At 39.0% G+C, this 9,403-nt stretch overlaps 1 long non-coding RNA gene across 1 annotated transcript; it reads right to left on the bottom strand.

Annotated features, from left to right (window-relative positions):
* Positions 1-1,879: 1,879 nt before the first annotated feature.
* LOC140700582 (uncharacterized) lies at positions 1,880-8,691 on the bottom strand. Its single transcript, XR_012078992.1, has 3 exons — positions 8,611-8,691; positions 7,175-7,264; positions 1,880-2,180 (listed from the first exon to the last, which is right to left on the bottom strand). It is a non-coding gene; the product is annotated as an uncharacterized lncRNA (long non-coding RNA).
* Between the last annotated feature and the right edge of the window lie 712 nt (positions 8,692-9,403).

Genomic DNA, 9,403 nt, shown 5'->3' with positions numbered 1-9,403 from the left:
CACAGGATTGTTAAGTTGGTTTAAATGAAATAAGATATGCTTAATAGACTGCATGGCACCTGCAAATGTTTTCTATCTAAACTCTAAATACATAATGGTATTTTTTTTACTGGGGGGTCCTTTACATATGTGGGAGCCCTAAGCCTAAACAAGATGGAAATGTTGCTAGGGCAGGATGCCAGGACCCAGTCTCTATCCTCACTCATTACTACTGACCCAACTCCTACAGTGAACACCTGCAGAGCAACCCAGAAACAGTTTGAACACTACAAACACACACTGGATCATCTGTACCTAAAGATGAATGGTTCAGTTCCCTCTCTCTATCTCCATAGAACATGGAGCTATTGGGCCTCCCCTCACTTTTCAGGAGCCCAGGGCAAAGTACAAATGGAGGGCCCCTGTTACATGTCTAAGTAGTTGCAACTGAAGCTAACATTCCATTAAATAAAATGTATCTCCCCTCCTATATTTAAAAATGACCTGGAGGGCCAGACTCGAATGGAGAATTGCAAACTCCTTGGAGTTCTGGCCTCTTGTCTCTGCCCCAAGACTATCCCCCTTCTCTTCCAATTTCCAAGTTTATCCCGCACCACAGTGGGCTACACACACACGCAAGAAGAACACGCCAAAGCTTCATCCACACCTCACAGCCAAAGAGCCCACTTCCCTCTTTACACAAGGCCAAGTGGGGAAGGAGGTTCATAATCCTCACATAGGTTTTTCTGATGTTGCTTTTGTTCCACTTGCTGGGTGTCAGGTTGATTTAGCCATCTTTGCCCACTCGGTTACTTCTAATAACTGCAATCTTTTGACCAGGCTTTTACAAGGAAATGGAAATCATGGAGACAAAATGGAGAGAACTATTGATTTTCAACAGTCGGTGATGTATTTGAGTGTATGCATTAATTAATTCAGGTTGCAATAAAAAAAAATACCACAGACTGAGTGGTTTGAACAATAGAAATTTCTTTTCTCACAGTTTTTGGAGGCTGGAAGTTCAATATCAAGGTGCCAGCAGAGTTGGTTTCTCTTGAGGCCTCCCGCCTTGGCTTGTAGCTGTCTCTCTGTCACTGCGAACTCACAGGACCTTTTCTTGTGAACCTGCATTCCTGGTGTCTCTGCTATTTATAAGGACACCAGTCTTATCAGATTAGGGACCCGCCCTTACGACCTCATTTAACATTATCTCCTTAAAGGCCCTATCTCTAAATGCAGTCACACTCGGGACTTTACTTATATCATTTAATGAATTGAACACAACTATATAAAGATGGAATAGTCTTCCTAGTTGATAAATGAGGAATCTGAGTTTAAGTAAATTGCCCAGGATTATTTAAGCCAAAAACTGTGTGACACCATCACTTCGCCTTCTGGTAGATCCAATGCAGGTAGACTGAGATCTTTTTTGTCCAGAAAAAAGGTGCCTCTCTTTGCCCAGAATTGCCTAAGGCAAAGCAAAAAGAGTACATTGCCCTGCAGAATTTATTATTTGTACTTCCAATGCCCACTAATGCAGTGGTAGCAGAGGCATCCCCGAAGACCTGACCACTTCTGATTCCTGAGTTCACAACGCCAAGAAACCTGTGTAATAGAGACGACTTTGGTGGAAATGCAAGGTAGTGTTTACGTCTTAACCACATGACTCCATACAGGACTTTCATCATAAAGAATTTGACCCCATTCCTTTCGGTTTTATATTTCTTTTTCACTAATTCCTGCCACAACATACTCCTCGATGAACCTGTGAAGGTTCAGGGGAAAATGAAGTTCCAGTAAAGGTGGTCACGGTATTTAACAAATGAGGAAATCTCATGGAGCAGAAATTGATTGAGTGAGAATGTTAGTTTGTTCTTTTATTTTTGGTGGTATTCTGAACTTCTAATCACTATATTCCGCTCACTGCTGATTCAATATGAAAAAGGGTACAACTTATCTCTGCTCTTGAAAACCTTTCTCTTCTTTGGAGGCCAGTCGCAGAGCCAAGCACTGGCCTCAGGACGCTTTGCTCGTAGGGGCATCTCTCTCCCTTCCTGGTTCCAGGTGTAGTTCTACTGGCCACGATGGAGTTGCCTCTGGGCCTGAGTTTCTCGGAAAAGGCGGCTGTTCTGGTTTGTTTAGAATATCTTTCTCCCTGAAAGCTGATTTCCTTTGACTAACCTTCAGTTCTCATTTGTAAACTAGAAAAAATGAAAGCAGAAATTTCTTTGAGCCAATTTTGTATCCCAGAAATACAAAGCAAGTCAAATATACCCTAAAGGTAATAGTCTATACCTTATAGTTAAAAATTATGAAACTGTAAGTAATCATGTAAAATGTTGTTTCCAAAATATTTGAATATTTTACTATATACAATTGCACCTTTAGAGATAGATTTAATAATAAGAATAATGTATCCCTTGGTTTTTTTTTAATGACCATTATCACTATGAGCATTATTATTACTAGCATTATGACATTAGAAAACTTTCTACTTCTCTATTAACTTATTTTTCTATTTTTTATAATACCTGAACTTCAAAATAATTTTCATAGAAAATAATGGTATCTGTGTAACCTCTGGATATTAGGAAAAATAGAAAGTTGAATTAATAGTTGGAACTATATTAAACAGATTGAATATGGACATGTTTTATAGGCCTTTAAATTAAGCTAAATTAACATAATGAATAAACTATTTAACTTTTGTTAAATAGACCATTTATAACTTTTATATAGGTGATGAGGAGATGGGTTGAGTGGGCAGAGGGTAGAGAATAAAAACACAAATACTGTGGTGCATAGTATAGAAATAATCGTGTCAGAGGACCAGTCATTAAATCCGTATGGATGACAGGCATTACAGAATTTGCTGGTCATTTCTATAGAGAGATTTTTTCAGGCCTCATAAAGTAAGAATATTTAAATGGGATTGAGGTAGGTTATATCATGAGCTTAGCCCAAGCTAGGCCTGGACCGAGGCAGACTGCATTGTCCCATACTCCTTGCCATTTGGTTTGCTAGCTAGTGATGACATTTCCTGTCCATCCCAATACTTTGAATTCCATGTTATGTAAGTCTTTCTTTGTCTTTGTGACATAGTTAGATAGCTAGAACCGTGATTATGTAGTTTGGGTATTTCTGCACAAGATGTCATGAAGGTCAGGGCACTGGAAAAATTCATAAAAAGTGACTTGCTGCTCTTAAAATTTATGTACATATATATATTTGAAGGGGGTTGGGGTTGGAGTGGGAAGGCTCTCCTGGATGGTCACTGAGTACATGGGATTTTGGATTTGGTATCAAGGGTGGGTGTTTGATGTGGGAAGTCAGTGAGAACTATGCTGAATATGTGAGAGTTGGGGAACATGGTTGCCAAGTCCCACGAGTTCATGTATGTGGTCCAGTTACATACACACACGTGTACACACACTCACACACACACACATATACACGAGGTTTATAAGGTAATATAAAAATATAAACTTTGCTCTCAGGTGGACCCAGATCCATGACACAGATCCACCACAAAGTTATTTAAACTCTTACAGCTTCAACTTCCTCACCTGTGAAAGGAGGTTCCAAGCCCTTATTTCTGAGAATTGCTATGAAGATTAAATTTTAAAAAAGCTATGTGCAATGTTCTCAGAGGCGTTTCTGTCACAAAGGAAGCGCCTAGTACTATATGTTCCCAGGAACATTCATGGAATCAATGAATTCTTCTAAGACGTTATAGCCCAGATTATTTCTGCTCTCAGTTTCTACAGGCACTTAGAAAAAGTGTGGCTACAGATAGGCAGGAAGGGGCGTGGTGGGGGCGTGTTGCAGCGGGGTGGTAGACTTTATTTTCCAAATATGGTCACAAGATCGTCTCCCCTCCTGAAATGCGCTCTATAATGCCCTATCAGGAAGGGATGATTCCAATCCTTTCTGAAGTCCAAATCTGCTCCTGACTTTCCTGTAGTTTATTTGCTCATCCCTTACTTGAGTTCTGGAAATCAGGATACCATCGTCTCCCAGCTTTTCCTCTAAAATCATTACAATTAAGTTTCTTTTTCCTACATCTGACAGTGTTAGTACTGCCAAGGACCTGCAGAGTGCCTTGTATTTAGTTAGCACTCCACATCGGGGTGGGGGTGAGGTTCCCAAACCCAACAAAGAGGAGATAAGGATGCATTTTACACCACTTTTGCAGTTGCAAAGAATTATCTTTCTTCATTATTCATCTTCTCATATATTTCTCAAGCCCTATTATTATGTAGATTTCCCCCTCCCCCAGCATTTTCACATAGTTAATGTAACCTCAACCCTGATGTTCAGGAAAATTTATAACCAAAAAATAATATTTTGATTTCTTAAAGTACTTCGAAGTGCTTAAGTATGTAAGTGAATAGAACCAGGATTCATCATTTTCTCCAGAAGTCATTTTGAAATACGCTTTACAAAAATGTTATGTAAGGAATGTCAAACCACAATACATGTGTTTTGTGAAAATGCTGAAACATCTGTTTTTAGATGAATAACGGTTAAACATTGATGAGAATATCATAGTTTCTTCAAAGCACTTCAGATTGTCTTCACATAAATGTACTCATTTGTTTCTCACAATAGGGCTTTTCTCCTCTTCCCATTTACACATGAAATAATAGTGAAGCCTGGGAAGTTACGTGACTAAAGCACCCAGAAGCCAGACCACAAAGCTGGGTTGTGTGACTGCTTAGATTTGAACATCTATGTTCTACCTTTACATTCAGTGCACCGTATACTGGCTCACAATGAAGCTGACACATTCACTCAGCAAGGATTTACTGGATACATAGTGTAGAACAGGTGCTGGAAATCCATTGTAATGTGGCAAACCTTCTATTTTTCATCATGGTCTTCTTAATCTAATGAATCAAGTAATGGCACTTATAAGTAATAATTAAAAATATAACATTTCCTCAAATAACCATGTGATCCAGCAATCCCACTTCTGAGTATATACACAAAAGAGTTCAAAGCGTGGACTCACAGGTATCTGTACACCAGTGTTCATAGCAGTGCAAGTCACAGGAGCCAAAAGATGGATGCAAGCTAAGTGCTCATGGACAGATAAATGGATAGACAAAATGTGGGACAGACATACAACGGAATATTATTCAGTTCTAAAGAGGAAGGAGATTCGGACACATGCCACAACTTGAAGGAAACCTGAAGTTCCTAGAGTAATCAAATTCATAGAGACAGAAAGCAAAATGGTGGTCACCAGGGTCTGGAGTTGGGGGAGAAGAAAATTCATGTTTAAAGGATATGACGTTTCAGTTCAGGAAGATGGAGAAGTTCTGCAGACTGATTGTATAACCATGTAAATGTACTTAATGTCACTGAACTATACACTTAAAAATGGTCAAAATGGTGAATTTTATGTTATGTGTATCTTACCATGAAAAATAAATAAATAAAATAGGAAAGCATGCCATGTAGTGCACTAAACACGTTATAAATAGAGAGAGAGTTGTCTCATTTTGTATCAGTAATCATTATTTTCTCCTTGTTACACATGTGCAGTCTAAGATTCAGAGAGGTCAGAACCTTTGTTCAAGGTCACTCAGCGGGATAGCAGCACAGCTAGGCTGTGATCGCAGTACTCAGTAACACCAAAACCTGGCGTATTAATCACCATGCTCTACCCTTGATTGACAGCATGTGGACGCTGCTGTACACCATTGCTTCTGACTTCTAACGTCTTGGTCGAGAAGCTACCTGACAGGTGTGTGTCTGTGTGGTATTTATGCTCCTTTGAAAGCTATGTCTTGATTCTCTTGTTTATCCTTTGTTTTTGATATCCAGCAAATTTACTGTAATGAATCTAGTTGTGATTTATTTCTGTATTCATACCTCATGGAGTTCGTAGACTTTTGTGGCTCAGTGGCTTTATAGCCTTTGTAAGTTTTGCAAAATAAAGTTTTATAAAGCTATCCAAAGGAAATACAAAGCTATAAACTTAGAAATCGTCATACAATGAATATCTATATTACAAATACTCTCAAGAGGACAATGATTTTTATATTTTATTTAGAGAAAGACAGATGTTAAAATTTAGATTTTTCAAGGATTATTCACAAATGTCCACTTAGTATGGATACTTTATAAAGTTAGTAGTTCACAGTTGATGGCTATATCTATATACTTTACATAAAATAAACTTCTCATGCCAATTTCTTTTATTTCTTGATAGTCTATATCCCTCTAGTAGCAGAAAAGAATCATAAAGGTATTCAAATCTATTTATGATAAATCCAAGAGTTGTCTCTCCTTCAAATTGATAGTCAGGAGGAAAGTATTTGTCCAGACTCTGACAGACAACCTCACAATTTTTTTTCTTTAAATCTGAGATACACCCAGGACAATGATGCATGGCTTCCTGTTGCTTAAAATGTTAGTCTGGGCATGAGTCAGATGTCAAAAAAGCAAACTTAGAGGAAAATCTCTTTCATTTACTGGGATAGTATGAAAAGTCACAGTCATGTGGATGCCTATAGACACTGTATTTGAAAATAAACACTCAATGGCAGTGGTCTTGTTTTGGTACCAGTTATCATAGTAGGGAAATGGCATAACTCACTGCTTAGTGAGTCACGGAGATGGGTCAGGAGAGGTAAATGCCAGCTGGTGGTTGGAACCAAGCAACATTATAGTGATGAAGTTGATGTTTCTTGAGGTTGGGTTGATAATGGTGGTGTCAGAATCATAAGGAAAAAATCACAATAGGACCATTTTACTTTGGCTTTAAAGAGTGTGCGCATCATTATTAGATGTACACTTTGCTTTTTATACCCAACCTGTAAAGTGGGTAGGGCACACCTGGAAAGACACACAAAAGGATTTGTCTGAGGTCCTAAAATTTGAAGTGTAAAATATAGAGCATCAGACTTGGGATTTAAAGCAAGCCTTCCATTTGTCTTACAAGAAATTTGCAATCTGTGTTTGTTGAGCACCTACTAGAGGTAAAGCAGTGAACCTAGTGCTTGGGAAACAATAACAGGACAGAATGAAAGTCTGAAATTTTAGAGGCTTAGAAGTCTAGTAAGAGGGACCAAAAAAAAAATCTCTCTCTACATGTATTTTATATATTATGTATATATAAAAATATATTTCACAGGAAATTTACAGCGTCGTACGGTAGGGTAAATGGAAAGACAGCAAACCTCACCTAGTACTTTTCCCAGGATTGCTGAAGGATCACCGACCGGAAGTCTTAGAGAAGAAAAGAGAGAATGACATCTCAGACGGAAAGGATAGCCTGCTCAAAAGAACGGAGAAAAGTGGACACGGCCAGATTACAAAATGCGTGTTGTGATACGATATGTTGGTGAGGGGAGGTCAGCGTGGCTAAAATCATAAGGAGCCCTAGCGTTTCCACATCTATCTGCTGGAGGTGATAGTGGCTATGCTGATCCTGAAGGCAGCATGCCTGATCAGTGTAATAACACAGAGATTTTCCCAGTCGCCGGAGCATCAGGGGCTTACAGCTCTCGGCTGACTTTCTGGGGAATTGTCCTCAGCTGAAGAAAGCCTCTTCACCCATGGCCAAGCCTCCAGGCAACTGCTGTCAATATGAGAGGTCCTCTTGCCTCTGCTTGGGACAACTTTGGGAGGCCATCTCAGCCCCACAATTCCCTCTAGAATTGGCTGTGGATGCTGGGACCGCTGGCAGCCCGCCACATCCTCCTGCCTGGACCCGCGTCCTCACTCCCACACAGGTGTTGCCCCCTAGCACTCTCCAGCCAACTTCCGAAACACAAATCTATCTCAGGGTTTATTTTCCCAGTGTCTTAACCACCTTTCCCAGGGTTGTTAAAAATCTAGGGAAAAAAATATGTGTAAAAAGCTTTTCCCCTAGATGACACCCTTCATGAACCCTAATTATAAAATCAACTATTATGTAAAACAGATATTAACTGTGGACAGCTGGAGAGTCTATAATGGCTGGGATGTCAGAGACAGACTATAGAGTATTAAGTTCAAACCCTTCACCTAATTGCCCACATTGTTATTAATTCCTTATTAAAGTTACCAAAGTAATACTTGCACATGATTAAACAAAGAAATTGCATGGAATGGCCTATGATTTCAAAAAAAAAAAAGCCTCCTGTCTGACCCACCCCTACCACCATCACATCCATTATACAATCCCTGTCCAACACTCCATTTCTTAGCTACAATCATTCTTTTTTTTGTTTATTCCCCTGAAGTTTCCTTCCTAATGCTAAATTGTATCTTTGCTACCTTTATTAATGATCAACTTAATATGCTGCCTCTTCACTTCAGTTCCTACCTTTCCATTCCAAACTTCTTTTTTTAATTGAAGTATTGCTGATTTACTATGTTGTGTCAGTTACACAGCAGCATAGTGATTCAGTTACACGTAGTGATCAGTTACACATCTATGTATTCTTTTTCATATTCTTTTTCATTATAGGGTATTACAAGATATTGAATATAGCTTCCCCTGTGCTGTACAGTAGGACCCTGTTGCTTACCGATTTTATATATAGTAGTTTGTATCTGCAAACCCCAAACAACCTTTTGATTGTTAAAATTTTATTACTTTAGTAAAACTGTTACCCTTAAATGATAGTCTCAAACCTCTATCGGTTATTCTGTAGTTAAAGGTAATATCTCTCGACTTGATGTGATGTTAGATAAGGATGTTAGCATCTCTCTCTTCCTTCTCCCTCTTGCTTCCTTCTATGTTTATCTACATGTTTGGTCCCTTTGTGTCTTAATAGACAAGATTTGAAAATGCTCAGTAACCAAAATTCAGCCCTTTACTTGATGACACAAACAAAGTTTACATTTTTGTGACTCATTCAACACTGTGTACTACATAACAAAGGAGAGTGCTTGAGTGAACATGTCCTTTACTACAGCCTCAATTTAATAACCTTAGTGGCATTGTAACACATGCAACACAGGTGTCAGATCAAATATCTCTTTCCTTATCCTCCACTGATTGCTCAAAATCATGCCACATTTTGCTTTGCATATTATTTTGAAAATACATGTCTCTATTTCTCTTCACAAAATTTTATTTTCCTCTCTTGGTCTCTAAAACTCTGGCATGTATGTGCCCCATAACAGCTATGTCAGTCCCAAGCTTAAGTGAGTATTCCTTTCCAGACACTTCTCTTGTGTTTACCTATTCTCTGGTTTCTCCACCAGGGCACTGTTCGCATGCTGGGCTGTACAGTTTGTTGTTCTGGGGGCTGACCTGTGTGTTGCAGGATTTTTCTCAGCATCCTTGGCCTCTACCCCCTAAATGCCAGGAGCATCCTCTCTTCCCAAGTTGTGACAATGAAGTGTCTGTAGATATTGCCAGATGTCATCTGGGATTTAAAATCCTCCCCAGTTCAGAACCACTGATCAGTACAAATTAGTT

Source organism: Vicugna pacos, chromosome 2 (assembly GCF_048564905.1).
Source record: "Vicugna pacos chromosome 2, VicPac4, whole genome shotgun sequence".
In the NCBI taxonomy this organism is placed as follows: Eukaryota; Metazoa; Chordata; class Mammalia; order Artiodactyla; family Camelidae; genus Vicugna; species Vicugna pacos.
This window is presented reverse-complemented; position numbering and strand designations above follow the sequence as displayed.